The 15,894-nt window shown below is 41.7% G+C and overlaps 1 pseudogene; it reads left to right on the plus strand.

The window, feature by feature from the left end:
• The window catches only part of LOC114685734, a 318,181-nt pseudogene that overhangs the window by 156,407 nt on the left and 145,880 nt on the right, over window positions 1-15,894 (plus strand).

Below are 15,894 nucleotides of genomic sequence, written 5' to 3' on the forward strand. Positions count from 1 at the left end.
CTTTTAAGGGTGGGAAGCTGTCCTTTGGTGCCTTTCAAAAGTACTTTTCTCCATGGCCATGTAATCCAAGTATGTCTCTTTGTCTCTGTGGTCACCTAATGTGGGTTTGACTTCCCATTCTATTGTATTAAAATGTCTGCCTTTGTTCCCTTCTGTTTCCTCCAGCGAGTGAGACCTGCAATGATTTCCACCCAATGTTCTTTCACCCATGACAGATCCTTTGAGGAGTTTTTCTGCATTTGTATCCAGCTCCTGAACAAACATGGAAGGAAATGAGAGCCACTTCTGAAGACTTCAACAAGGTAACATGGGTGGCAGAGCTTGATGCGAATGATGTGATCTGATGGGCTTGGGCGCAAGTCTCCGACGTGGTACACTGTTTCCTCTGCTGTGTGTAGAAGTAGTAGCCAAGGAAGAGAAGGGCAGGGGTGCCATTCTAAATTGTACCCAAAACGGAAGCAGCCACTAGGTATCAGCTAGGGTCAGCTTTGGTCCTTTGTCTAAACAAGGCCACCAACAGAGATACTTTCTGGAGAAACTTAGTCACAGTGAGCTGTTCCTTTGTGGTTTTGGTACAGAATGCCTCATCACTGGTGTAGGTTATTAGGAAAGGTGTCATCCTTCAGCCTATGTCGAAGACAAGAACAGAGCCAATACAACCAGGAAGACAATGTCTGGCTAATTGGCATCTCTGTGTAGTATGAAGGTCTTGAGATCATCTGTCATCTTCTATGTCTAAAATAAGAATTACTGCTAAAATGGAGGAGCTCTCTCTCTCTCTCTCTCTTTCTCTCTCTCTCTCTCTCTCTCTCTCTCTCTCAGGAAACAGGGTTACATGTACATGTTTCTTGGTTAGAGTAAGTATTTGATTATGCAAATGAAGATGTTGTGGGACTTTTTAATGTTTTTAGTGTGTGTGTGGCGGGGATGGGTGTGTGTGACACACACAGAGGACAACTTGCAGGAGTCAGTTCTTTCCTTTCACCGTGTTGGTTTCAGGGCTTGAACTCGTGTCTTAGGCTTGGGGGCAGATGCCTTTACCTGCTGGCCGTCTCACCAGCACTTATTTGTTCTTATGCTGGCATTACTTTCAAGAACATGACTTTTCCATTTCCACAGGTGTCAGAATGTTCATCGAATTTTGTGGTCACCTCAGAGGAGTTAGGAGCAGAGTCCTGCTTTTAGAGAGAAAGAGCATCTTTATTGTTCAGCAGACATGTCTAATAGTGATGCCATAGCTAATTATGATAACTTTGGGGGTCTGTGTAGGTATAGGTTAGCCTATACCACTTGTAACATGCTTCTAAATAAGGGTCTGGCCCATTACCCAAGCCACTCTCCTGGTACTGGATTGTCACTGTTTTTAAGAGGCTAAGAATTTGGTGCCCCACTTCTGTAGTGTTTGGTGCATGTATAATATCTAAATTACAACTGCATTTGCCTCCCTGTTGCCTTCTCTGGGAATGTATGTCACATCCATTTTCTTTTGTTTACAAGGTCTGCTTTGTGTCATCTTGAACCACTACAGGTTGAAAAAAAAAGAAAAAGCAGGAAAGGAGCTGAAATCCTTGGTCAGGCACTGACCTGCCCATCTTCCTGGGCATAGTCACCTCACCCACACTTAGAGCATTTTCCTCTGTGGTGTCTATCATCTTCCCTTTGTTCCTGGGACTGCTTGCTGAAATCACTGAAATCCAGCCATGCCAATGTGCCCACATCGAGCACTGATCTGCACGTTGCAGTTTAGAGTCCCTGTGCATCTGAACAGCACTGCCTGAGCAGGCATCATTCAGAGAGGATTGGGGCGGAAAAGAGCCATTAATTCACTTGCAATCATAGCCACAGCCTCCTCAGTGTGCTTCACTTGATTATGAGAGACTTTGCCATTCAGGTGCAAATCATCCCAGAGAAAGAAGGCCTTCCGCATTTGAAAAAGACTTAAATCAATAGCCTTTCAAAGTGGCTGTGGCACTCTGCCCTGGTTCAGTGTGACTCTTCATAGGCTGTGGGGGACAGCTATGGAGGCTCAGCATTCTATGTTGGGACACTCACTCCTCCTGTCCATGATGTATGTTAACATTGTTCAAGAATGAGTTTCAGAGAAGGGTCAAGCATGGGAAAGACAAGGCATTTTAATTTTCAGCCATAGTCTGCTTTTCCCCTGCTTATTTTAGAAAAGCTTATCAAAGATAGATATATAAATACATACATGGATCTATTGAAATAAATAGACTGAAATAGTAAGTAGCTTATTATTCACTCTCTATTGCTACTGCAATGGAAGACTGCAGAATTAGTAGTTTGAGCAATGCAAATGTCTTACCTGACTCTTCTGTAATTCAGAAGCTAACTGTCTCTTTGGGCCACAGTCACAGCTTCGGCAGAGCTGTTTCTGTCGGGCAGTTCAAGAGAATTGGTTGCCTCCCATTGTTTTGCTTCCAGAGGCTGCTGTATTCCTTGGTTTGCATCCTGTTTCTCCCTCTCTAAAGCCAACAGCTGTGGGTCCAGTCCCCTCTGATGCCATCCCATCTCTCTAAGGTTGTCTTTAAGAACCTCTGGATTGTATGGAATTTGGATAATTGAGGCTAATAATATCCCTGTCTTAAGGTTACCCGAAAGCAACCTTAGTTCTACCTATAATCCAAATCACACTTTGCCATGCAGCACAGTTACAAGTCTTGAGATTAAACATGAGCATCCTTGGAGAGCATTTTTCTGCCCATAATAAAATAGTCCTTATTTTATTCATGTCTATATTTGATCTTTAAGTGTTAATGACAATGTTTAATGTAATGTTGATAGATAAGCTTTTTTTGCTTGTTATTTTTACTGCTAGACATAATTTGAGAGTTCTGCTGCTGCTGCTCAAACACAGATACGTTTGTGTCCCATTTCTTTTATGTCTGGGTTCTGCCTGTAGTAAACTTTTTATGTAGATAAGGAGACAGGGGTGAGGAGAGGGGCAGAGAGGGAGAGAACGGGAGAGAGAAAGGCAGGAAGAAAAAGAGAAAGACATTGGGAGCGTGCCCTGTGACAGCCACTGCTGCAGTTTGAAGACAGTCTTTCTCGTTTTTTATTTCTTTTCTTCCTGCTTCCTGCCTATCAGCCACTGGGCTGCTTTGCTCAATAATAAATGGAAAGAGAGAGAAGTGCTGAAATTGAAATCAGTTCACTTCTTCTTGTTATTAACTTGGTACCAGAGGAGATTGAATTTAGGAACAAATGTGGGCTCAGAGTTGCTGGTAGATTTAAATGATTTCATGTTCTCAAGACTGTCCAAATTTGAATTCAGAAATATTTTAAAAGAACCCAGCATGAATCACAATTGCTTTTGAACTGTTTTGGATACTATCTCAGTCTCTGGTCAGTTTGTACACAGCAGGAAAGGCAGATTGAATTGCATACCTCTAGGCCCTTAATTCAAATTTTTAATTTTGCCAACACATCACATATGCCATGTTCTATCGGAGGCAGGAATAGCTTCTGCTACCCTCCTGGCTTGAACTTTGGTCTGAAGCTATCTGGAATATGCTAGTTAATGCCACTAGCTAATGCCACTAGTTAATGCACTACTTGAAAAGGGTTTTTGGATAAGCAGCTGTCTACTGCTCCTTCAGGCTTGAGAAGCAGCAGATGGAACATTTTTCTTATTATGTAAGAGAAGTAGAATTGGAGAGTGATTAAAAATATTTATGCTTTGAGAAGTACTTTCACTTCTCATATAGCAGTCTACAGAATAATCCATTGATTCAGGCCATTGAGTTGTATTCTGTGTTTTTGCCTTTTATTACCAATATTTTCAAGCTTGCGTCATTCATTTTTATGGGCATCAGGAAGAGCTAACTGCCACCAGTGACCTCCCCACACAAGCGGCCCAACCACCACGAGAAGACTTCAGTTTTGATGTTTTGGGTACAAGGATATTATTTCATGCCTTTGTGGGTTATTATTGTTGCATTTTAAACATCCTAACAAGGGTTTGCATGTGGAATATCGGTCTATGTGGCAGTGTTGCTCAACCTTGGGTACATTTGAAGCACTTGGGGGCCTCTTATCCCAGCGGGCAGTTGAACCATAGACCAGTGAACCCATGGAGTTGGTTCATACTAGAGTTGATCACAAAAGGTGATTTGTATCAATGGAAATTCTGTATGTAATATATGCCACACATATCTCCGAGTAATACAGATTACCTGCATTAATAGAGTATATGGCTGTGTGTCATTTAGCTACTTAAGAATTCTATGCCTGAAAATTAACAAAAATTTTAAAAATGGAGATGGTATCTCATCATTTCCTATGGTGATGTTATAGTAATTGAAGTAATAAACATAAAAATACTTTGAGGAAATAAATTCATATGCAGATTCAACATGACTTTTTTATTTTTATTTTTTAGAAATCATAAGATAAATCTTCTGTGAAACATGAGTAAGCAGCTTTTTAAAAAGTCTTTTTAAGTATATTGTGTTAAAATGATAGTGGATGGTGAAGATGTTCTTGAACCTTACATTCAATTCTGAGCTGAATTGCTTACCTTCTAACAGTGACAAAAATAAACATATGCTGGTGTTAGCAACCTGTTTTCCAGCAACTTTATGAGCTGCCTTGGTTTTCCATGTTAGCACAACATCATGGCAGCCTATTAGAAAATTAGCATGTCAGGAATCTTGTGTCCTTAACAGTTGGTGAGAACTGAGGCCTCTCCAACAATTGACTACTTGGCCAGGCATATTTGGTGATGGTTAAGCCATCCTAGGGACCATCAACTATCTGTCTTTATGGCATTGGTGGCCCTGTCAAAGTTAACATTACACACCAAGATTACATGACTTTGCATGTGTCAGTGTACCAAAATGGAAGTGACAATTTTAAAAGTGCCCTTACTGTGGAGTAACAGGGCTATTTTGGAACTTGATCCAACAGCAAAATAAACTAGGCACTCTTGGAATCTTGGGCTCACAGAGGAAAAGCCGTGGATACTTAGAACATCAGACTGCTCTGGGACAACCCAGGCCCAGCAAAGCAGCTGCCTATGGCCAAGCTGTGAGCTTCATCTGTGTCAATGGGAGAAAATCCCAATTCAGAAGAATTGGAGAATGGACCAGAAGGAAGCATTCTGAGAAATCCCCGGAGGAGGATCCACAGAAAATAACCAACCTCTAGCCGATTATGGCGTGGCATAAAATGGGGTGGTGTTTAAAATGTTAGAGCCAGCAAATGCCTGTGCTCGAAAGGGGCATGCTTGCTTTTTGCATTGCTCTTGGCTTGCTGACTTTCAGAGTGTGCTTTGCCGAAGACAGTTGCATATTCAGATGTCCTCTTCCTAGGCATGCTCAGCTCCATAGCTGGGCGAAAGGCGCTCTTTAGGTTCACTGAGCCAGCCTATGGAATGAAAGGTGGTCTGTAACTCGCATCATGAATAAACATGAACCTCCTCATTTGCATGAGGCAGGTGACTGTAAAATATCTTGCAGCAAGTCATGAAAGGAAGCTTTGTGTGTCAGTGCCCAGGGGGAGCTGGGAGGACTCAGAGTTGTTTATCTTCATTAGAATTCCATCTAGTGCTGCTGTTATTGATCTGAACTGGACCTGGTGTGGCTAATAAAAGTAGGTGTACATTTTAATTGAAACATGAATATTTAAGTAGAGGAGACGTCTTTTAAAGAACCCTCATGTCATGCAATGAGATTATGTATTATTTTAACTGTCTAGGCTATTAACAAGTATTTATTCAAAAGCCTTCTCATCTGCCACAATAGGTTTCTGGGTTTGCAGTACAGGCAGGCAGACCTCCTCTAGAACCAAATGCATTGTATGAAGAGATGTATTGTTTTCCTTTAATGTTTCCCTTTGAATAGTGGTAAATGGATTCCTGGGCTTGTATTTTTTCAGCTGTTAATTTAAGATAGTGTTGGGCTTTGTTATGGACTTTGCCACTTTTTTATTAGACTGTCCTCATCAGTCACAATTACATTATTTTGGGGACAGCAGGAAAGATCAAGAGTGACTTTGCTAACTTTGGTTTTGTACAAAGCATTTGTTGAAATAGACTATAATGTATTTGCTTTATAAAACTGAAATGTGTTGATAGCAGCTAACCTAAGGCTGCCTGAGTCAGTCAGGCGACTGCAGTGTGGAGCTGTTTTTGCATTACACCCCCGATAGACTGTTTAGATCATTTTCCTTCCCTATTCACCTTTTTTTCTGAAATTGTAATTACAGAAATATTGAGTATTGAATATTTGTACCCAAGATAGATTTTTCAAGTATCAATAATCTATGTTCTCTCCTGCCTTTATAGAGAGAACCACTGAAATATGGGCTTAGTTGTGAAAGGAATTTGAGCCAGTGGAAACACATTCCCAAGTGAAGGAGCTTTCTCTTCATGTTCCTGATATTGAGGGCTTTGGGCTTCAGATTTCTGTGAGATCGGAGCAAGAGCATTCTCTACCTCTTGGGATAGCGTTGTACTCTTGTGGTGCCAGGTAGATGATCTGTGTATTTCAGTTTGGGATGGGAGCCAGTACCAGGCAATAGTCATATGGAGGTGGGAGACCATATGCCATAGAATTTTAACTACAAACATTTTTAGGAAGAGTGGACAACCTCTCACTTGGACAGAGCACTTCCTGAATAGAACATTCCTGGACATGGTTCCAGCTTCATAGGGAGCATGCCTCATTTGTGAAGGACCTAGAGACAACCTTTTCCAGGTGTCCTGCACCTGCACACAGCTGCTTCCACACTTACAAATGAGAATATAGGGAGACCCAGAGTCCTCCAAGAATTCATAGTGTGGCTCTCGTTCATATATACTTGCAGTAAAAATGGTTAGGTTGATTAACATGTGTTTGAATGCTAGCTATAACCATAGTCTGCTGAACTCATGGCTAATGTGTTTTGCCTTCTGGACTTTGTCTACCACTGAACATGTGTAGTATAAAATTCATGAGTTTCACAAATAATTCTAGATAAGCCTGACAATGCTGATATATTCAGAGGGTATCCCTTTGTAATCTAAGCCTGGCAGACATAGAGTTCTCACTTCTGAAGTCTTTCTCAAGTCTGTATAACCTTTGTTGCTCTGTCAAGATGTGGTAACTGTGAGAAGGAAACAATCAGCAGGTTTTGCTGGACAGCAGTGCTATCCATCAGCCCCTTGGTTCAATTACAGACCATCCCTTAGCAGGAGAGTAATCACTACTCACCGAGCTGACTGCTTTACATAACTATAACTATCCAGCCACTTCTGAAACTCCTTTCGCTTCTATTAACTGTGCTTTGGGGCTCTCTGTGAGTGCTTAACAAGTTCCTGTGACCTGAATTCCAGACTCCATTGTGGATTATATGAGGGATTTGATAATGGCAGAGAAACCATTTTATTAGTATATGTCCAATTAACAGGAAATTACTCACATTTTAAATAAGGCATAATGAGATGAAAGCATTTTAAATTAAAGGGCAGACAGGAATCAGAGTTGCTTAGCCAGGAAGGGTGCCATTAGGTGCTGATATCTCATAAAACAAAAGTTCTCATTGATCAAAAAATATTTATCTTATAATTGCAAAGTAAATTTTGTTTAATGGAAGATTAAAAATGCAGTTGTAGGGAGTACAGAAGAGAGAAGATCACATCTATATCACGTGGTTGCTCACAATTGTCACCTGAAAGTGTGATGGGTAGGGGACTGAGAGCAAAGAAGGGACATAGGATGAGATAAAGAGTCTGTATTAGTTACTGCTCTGCTGTTGTGATAAATAACATAACCAAACAACTTTCCTTAGTGTTCAGAATGGCGTGCGTGTGCGTGTGTATATTAGACTGTCTCACAGGCTGTGGTCCAGCTTGTTCAACAGTGGCTGTCTCCTGACAGAAGGGCCAGGGTTCTGGTAGTTGTTCAGTCCATGAGACTAGATTTCTCAGCAGTCCCAGTCCAGGGCTGGAGTCCCAGGGAGGTCCTGCTGTTCTTCAGTCTATGCTGGAATTCTGAAGGAGTAGGTTCTGACACCAGTGAAGGAATGGTTCGGGATCAGGGTAGATGAATCTGCTGACAAGAATGAAGACAAGCAGACAGAAAGCAAAATCTTCCTTCATGTCCTTTCACATGGACCGCTATCAGAAGGTGTAGTCAAGCTTTAGGGTGGGTCTTTCCATCTCAAGTGATCCAATTAAAAAAGCAAGCAAGCAAGCAAACAAACCCTCATAAGTGTGACTAGCTGTTTGGGTTTTAGTTGATTCCAGATGTAATCAAATTGGCAACCAAGAGTACCCGTCACAAACTAGAAGTGAGATGAAGCTCTAAGCCCTCAAAGCCCACCCCCAGTGATGCCCTTCCCCCAGCAAGGCTGTAATTTCAAAGGTTCCACACCCTCTCCAAACAGCATCACAAACTGAGGATGCTAGGTGTTCAAATACCGGAACCTATGGGGACCATTTGTTGTTTAAATCACCACAGAGTCAGAATGAAAGATAGTGACCAGAAGTCATTTGTAAACTATGTAAAACAAGAGCTGTGAGAAGTGAGAAAACCCTGAAAGTGAGATCTCTAGATGCCATCAACAAAAATGCCAAATCTAGGGCTGGAGAGGTGGGTCAGTAGTAGTGCACACTGGCTGCTTTTCCAGAGGATCTAGATTCAATTCCTAGAACCCATATGTTAGCTCACAACACTCTTATGACTCCAGTCCAGTTCTAGGGGAGCAAATGTTCTCTTCTGGCCTTCATGGGCACCAGGTATATACATGGTGCCCAGGCATACATTCAGGAAAATACACATACATATAAAATAAATAATTTTTTGATCAGCCTGATTTAGTCCACATACAGCCTGTCTCCTGTTACCAGTCATAGAGAGCTAGGCCTCTGAGTCAAGAGACCAGAAACAGGAACAGAGGCTGAGAAGCATGAACAGGGCAAAGGGAACAAAATTTATTGGTAGTTCCTGTAGCTCTTTTGTAGCAGGTGTTGAAGGGAGAAAAATGAACATAAAAACATGAATTTGAGAGCTACCGGCTCCTAATGGTTGTTTGTTTCCTTGTCCTCTTCCTTCTTGCTCTTTTGTTGCCTGTAAGTGTTGTGCTGACTGTAAAGTTACAAGGAAGCGGTCCTCAGTGAATCTGGGTGGAAGGAGATAACTAAGGAGGTAGCAGGCTCCATTTCATTTCCCCAGTTGGGCTAACATCTTCTTCAGGGAAGTTCTGAAGCCCATGACTGTTACTAACAACAACTCCCTCAGGTGTCCCTGGGGGGGGCACAACCCTGCTCTACCCTATGAATTCCTACTTTCTACAACATATGGCAGTGGAGTATCTATTACCCTACTCTGTCCCTGTGAATTCCTATTTTTTATAACATATAGCAGTGAACTATTGATTATTCTCGTTTCCTGAGAGCAGAACTTTTGAATTATCTATATTCTTAAGATTCTTGCACCATGCCTGGGCTTTAAAAGACATTCAAAATTATCTCACAACCACTATACAAACAGCATGGCCACATCTTGGCTAATAGAGCCTATTTTTAACACAAGCCGTTCTTTCCATAAATCTTTATGTCAATACCAGATTGGGCACCAGAATATGAAAATGATAGAACAAGATCATTTCTGCCCTTAGGACACAAAGGTCAGGGGTGTTCTCTTTGAAGACTTAAGGACTGATCTCTCTGTTCAACACCATCACAAGCCAGAGTCATATAATTATTGTATGACCCTCTATCCTTTCATGTTGCCTTGATTCATATTTTCCTTTTCTCACCCATATGTGGTCAATCGATGGTTAGTCACAGTCCTTCCTGCTTGGGGACAGTTACAGTTCTTTGCCATATTCCCCTTTGACTTGATCGGATGGCTTTCTTGCATCAACGGGATGTGCATACATGTGAAGTAAGTAGAGTCTTGGTTGTTGTATGTCAGGCCTTTCTACCTCTGCTATCATAGTGAGAACTGAGTACTATGGGTGTGCTGCTCCTGTCTCAGAATAAGCCCCAGACTAAGCCATATGGGTTGCAGTTTTCTGTAGTCAACCACAGAATTAGAGGCATGACCAAAAAATGTCATCTCAGCTGACCTACAGACCTGTGAGTACAAAGAATCACTTCTTAACTTTTGAGATTGCTTGTTACACGGCATCTGTATGGCAATAAACTAAGACACCAACTGTTATACTTACTGTTTCTTAGTGTCTGTCTTTGAAAACTCCTTACTCTACAAATGTTTCCTAACACAGATCTGACCACATTATTCCTGCTTCTAATCTTCCTGTTGCTGTCTATTACCTGGCTCAGAAAATTTCATGGTAACATACTTTGTTCTGCCTCTACCTTGTGTTTTCACTCTCCACTTTCCTTTCCTGGGCTGCCAGCATATCCCAAATGCCCACCGTTTCTTGTATGGGCTGCAGCACTTTTATCTCTCTGAGTTAGCTCATCCCCATTCTCTGCAGAAACTCTTCCATCTGCCTGGTGAGAGTCTAACTTATCCTTTAGGAGTCTGTACAAGTGCCATCTCAGTGTGATAGTTACCATCTCCCTTTCGAATTCAATATGAAACTTTGCACCTCTGCCTCCACAATGCAGAATTCAAAATTTTTGTTGGAAAATAACTTCTAACTCTGTAGTAGCCATTTTAATATAATCTTAACTTCCCAAATGTACATACGATGTACTATGGATGCAGAACTTTCATATCTCAATATTCTCTAGATGCTTTGTAAGTATCTACTTAATTAAATTGGGTTAAATCCTGAATGAATGGCAGAATATCTGACTAATCATTTAAAATGTCCTTCTGGCTGAAAGTTGAATTGATTTGCATCATTTGTAATATAGAATGGGCTACTGTTGCTCGGCAAAAAAAGGTACAAATGTTTACAGTTCTGCTGACTAAAGAATTGTTCTTAGTTAAGACATGTGGTAGCACATGACACACACAGTCCCAGCAATGTAGACGCGAGCCAGCAGGAGATCCAGAGTGCAAAGCCAGCAAGTCTGAAGTCAGCCTGGACACTTCATCAAAAAATAAAACAAGCAAGCCAACAAAACAAAATAACCCCTCAATTGCCTAAGATGTCAATAAGCTCTACCAGTAAATCTTCTAAATCTATACATCAAATTCCTTCTTCAGATATCAATACCTTGAGAGACTCAGAAATAATTTTGCCATTTGTTGCTTAATTAAAGTTGCAGTAATAATCATTTCCCTCCCAGTGTAGCTTTATGTAAAGTGATGAAAAGCTTCAGAGAAATTGAACTACTGCAATAAACTCAGTTTCTCTTTTCCAAGCAGCACAGTTGAACTCTCTCTTTCATTTTTCCCAACTCCACTCATTTATTATAGCACCTAGTTAGTCATGCTTAACCCACACACCTTGACAATCAGGGACCCTCTGTCTCCCGTTTATCATGGTTTCAGGCCATAGAGAGGGAAATAATGTCAATAATAGCATTTATCCTTTCCCATGATGGCTGTCAAGAGATGTTCCAGTGCAGAGGACAAACACAGCTTCTGGCTACCTATCCCTTTTAGGGGACTGCTGCTACCCAAGCAGACCCAAGAATGTTGAGTGTGATGGATTTGGGCTTCACAGATGACAGACAGGAACATGTTGAACTCATCATAAAAATTGCCACCCATGTTTTACATTTGCTTCCAAAGTTCTATTAAATTAGGGGAAATTGCATTATCCCAAGAGTGCATAAGGCATGAAGGCGCCATAGGATGCAATTTGTGTCTAGACAGAGCTGAAGGCAGTAGGTTCCCTTGATGGGCTCTGGTCCTCATGTTCCTCATTTCTAGTTGACATACCCATTGGTGTGGCATGACTAGATCTGAAGTGGATGGCATATGGATTTTTGCTGCCTGAACTGCCACAGAAGGAAGTGTCATTGGCATAGAATGCCAAATTCCATTTTGTGAATCACAGAGCATGGAATTCTTCCGAAGATTCCTGGCTGCAAGTGTGTTCCTTAAAGCAGCCAAAGGTAAAAGCTGTGCATCTCCCAGGTGTACCATTCCCATGTAGGTGATATTTATCATAATGAAAATCTGCTTGAAATGGCCGTATACCGATGACCTCAGGTATGGCAGAAAGGCTGCCTGCCTTGTTTATTGTGGTCACTGAGCAAAAAGGATGTTTGCTCCCAAGCCTAAGCTGAACAGACACCAGTGAGATATGGTTGTTTCCTAAGTGTTGTGGACAAACAGAAATTTTTATTTGTGCATGTACCAGAAAAAGATGGCAAGTAAAAGATCTCTTTGTTTAAGGGGTGCAATTTGCCACAACTATATTCACTAGAAATTTTCAAATGATAAAACACTTCACAACAGAGTCAGCTGATGTGGGAGACTACACTACCAAATCTCTGTCCTAGACCATGGGCTCCTAGCTGTCAAAACCCTGTCAATCCCTTTCTTTAACAGCTACCTTTCAGGTTCTGCAGGTTTTCCATTGAGGCAGGAATGAATTCCCTCTGAAAGTACATACTGTTTTTGTTGTAGTATACTGGGATTGGACCCAAGACCTTGCACATGCTAGGGCAAGGGACCCCCTGCTTAAGCCTACATCCATAGTCCATCTTTATTTTTCATTCTAATGTCTTAGTTAATTCCCAAACTTGCCTTCAAATCACTCTGTAGTCCTTAAGATCTTGAACTTTGATCCTTCGTCCCAATCCCGTGGTAGCTACTGGTCTTCCAGGCCATTCCCATTTTGGTTCTGGTCTTTCTTCACTGAAAACACACAGCCATAGTTGAACTTGTTTTTCGTTCAGAGGGAGGATCACATCACTGCCTGCCCCGCCTCACACCACCTGAAACTCTGCTGTAGAATTCCAGAAAGTAAAGAAAACACAGGCTCAGGTTGGACACAATTATCTCGCCTGTCCTTCTGCTTCTTCTTCTGGACTCTACTCTTGAGAACCAATTCTTACTTTTCTACCCCGGGTATATAAAACAAAAGACAATGAAACATTGTAAATGGTTCAGCAGGTATCAAACTAAGTTGGATGCAATTGATGAAGATATAGGACCTAATAAATGCTTTCTGTTTTCCAGTAAAACTGATAATGCTTTCAAAGGTACATGCACAAATTTAAAACACACTTTGTAGCCCAGCCCTTGAACAGATCAACCAGCAGGTGAAGGGCAAAAATAGGGACTGAAAGTCTGACTCTTAGTGATGCCTTTCTTTGAAGACCCAGAAGGGGGTGGGGGAGAAGGTATATTCTGGAAGAAAAGACAAAGATTTTATCTGCCTTAAAAAAACCACTCTTAGATTTTCATTTGGGGGAATTATACCTGACAAAAGCCTTTTGATTATCTGCCACTGGCCTGTGGCCCTGAAGGGGAGCATGAAAAGTGGGAAGTCACAAACATACTCACACCCCCACAGCACACTGGGGACTGAGGATCCGGGTCACCAGCTGGGTAAGAGGCTGGCTTGCCGGAATACCCAGAGCTCCCGAAAAAGGACAAATGAACTACTGTCCTTGGCTAACCGTCATGGACACAGCCCCTTTGCTGTGTGTTGCCCAGAAACCCTTGACATTTTGCTAAACTTTTAAAAAAAATCTGTGAAGACAACTAACTTTCTTGTTAGGTAATTCACCAACAACTGATGTCTCCATTCAAAGCCATCCAATACAAAGCAGGTCTATAGAATTGGAGTATGGTGGGAGGGGGTGGTAATGAAGCAAAAGTATGCACGCGGTTGTTCATTTTCACTATGACTTCTGGAGAAAAACAAAATAACCCTATCTCAGCAGCAAGTATATAAAGGTAATCTATGAATACATTTATTTCTATGTTAGAATTTTTTTATCATCAGAGTTTTTTGTGACTATCTACATGTCTCAAGCACTTTTTACTATAAGAAGGATATATATCAGAAACAGGATGCACAAATATGTATCAACTAAGTTCAAAACCCAAAAGATTAAGTGGTTTTAACAATGGGTTTCTTCTACACTGTATTTATTTTTAAGTTTATCACAATTACACATTGCATGAAATTATGCATGCTCTTAGTTCTGTAAGGGAAAAACTTGGCTTCTGTGGGTGCAGAACTCTTACCAGGCTTCAGGTGTAGTCTAATCAGTGTTTCAGCAAGTCTCAGGGACCTTCTTGATCTTGACCCTCCTTGTTAAAATTTGGCGAAAGCTGTTGAATCTTATGTGAAATCTAGCCTGTCAGGGCCAGCCCATGCTAGCTCAGCCAGTGCCTGGCATCTTAGCCTGAAGTTGATTGACACTAAATCAGAAGTCGTCTGAGACTGGATTCAAAGTACATTCACTATCTGGAAGGAAACACTGAGCAGATGCGCAGGCTTGGAGGAAACTGCACTGCTGGGTTTCCATGGTGGGGGATGGGCAGGAGTGCCTTCCCAGAACACCCTCCTCCTGCTCAGACTGGAGTGCAGCTGGGGGGTTGGGGGAAGCAAGGGAGGCAAGTTGCTGAGTCACCAAGATGCTTTCAGAGATCCTCATCTCCTAAGTGTCCATGATGCTGTGGAGAACTAGAGCACCCAAAAACCTCCCTATCATGCCTGAAAGCATCCTCCATTCAAGTGCCTAGAGGTGTTCCTGGGGTTTAGATTATAAATTTAATCTTAAAGGATATCTGAGGGTAGCCTCTGGGTGGGTATACCTTCACCAGTAAAATGTGAAGCAATAGCATAGACATTACACAGAAATCACCCCAAGTTACAGAAAAGGACTACCTTTTAGGAGAGCTTTGGCCTATGACTCAGAGCTCAGTGGGCAGAACCAACTCTAAATGAGAGAGGCAGGGAAAGATGAAATACAATGGAATGCGTGAGGAAGAATTAACAAATAGAACCTCAGGCCGGACAGTGGTGGACGCATGCCTTGTAATCCAGCATTGGGGAGCAGAGGCAGGCTGATCTCTTGAGTTCAAGGCCAGCCTACGAGTTCCAGGAAAGGCCGCAAACTGCACCAAGACCTGGTCGGGGAAAAACAAAACTAAAAAAATTACCAACTCTGAAGCCTTGAAAGAAGCTCATATACTGGTTGCTTTCTAAGTATTAGTTGAGTGGACAGACACCTTAATTTCAACTGAAATTCTTGTTGAAAAGCACATTATTTGTGCTTTCTAAGTATTAGTTCACTGGACAGATACCTTATTTCAAACTGAAATTTTTTGTTAAAATGTATTTTTCCAGTGTATTTTCTGATAGCCTAGATGTCTAGTATAAAGTAGATTCCACAACAGCACAAGCAAGAACATTACCCATGATTCAATGCTGGCGATTATTTGAGCTATTTGCTCCGTAAGTCTCATGCCTGCCAGGGAGCTGGTAGAACTGCAGACAAGCTATTGTAAACCATACTTGATATTCCCCTGGGGATGACCTGATAGAGTAGAGGACCTTGGGGCCATTTTTTCCCCCTGGGACCAATTTTTTTTTCATCATCAACTAATAACGGACTTTCTGAGGTTTAGAAACTTACAGTTAGTACAACATGAGTAGCAAAGTGATAAAAAAAATATTATGTTTTACTGGTGGTTTAATGTTCTGTACAGATGAGGTTGCTAGAAAGCCTGTTCCCTGTGAAAAGCCCTTGGGAGTACCAAGTCCAAGAAGGCTATGTTCAGGGGTCATGATATCACAAGGCACTTAGCTGTGAGTGGATGGCCAGCGTCGTGCGTTTGAAGACCATTGGTCTCATTTGAAAAAATTCGCGACGGAAGGACTGCAGGCTAGAGCATATGCACCATCATTTCATTCTTGTGCCGACCGGCCGAGCAGTGTCCAATACTGAACTATGGCAAACCCGGTACTGTGGATTACATTCTAGCACTGTGCTGAGAGTTCTGTGCTCCTACGTATCAGTTGACACCTCAGACAACGCAGAGCACGCAGTTACACAGTAGC

The sequence above is a fragment of the Peromyscus leucopus genome, unplaced genomic scaffold (genome assembly GCF_004664715.2).
Source record: "Peromyscus leucopus breed LL Stock unplaced genomic scaffold, UCI_PerLeu_2.1 scaffold_113, whole genome shotgun sequence".
NCBI classification, from domain to species: Eukaryota; Metazoa; Chordata; class Mammalia; order Rodentia; family Cricetidae; genus Peromyscus; species Peromyscus leucopus.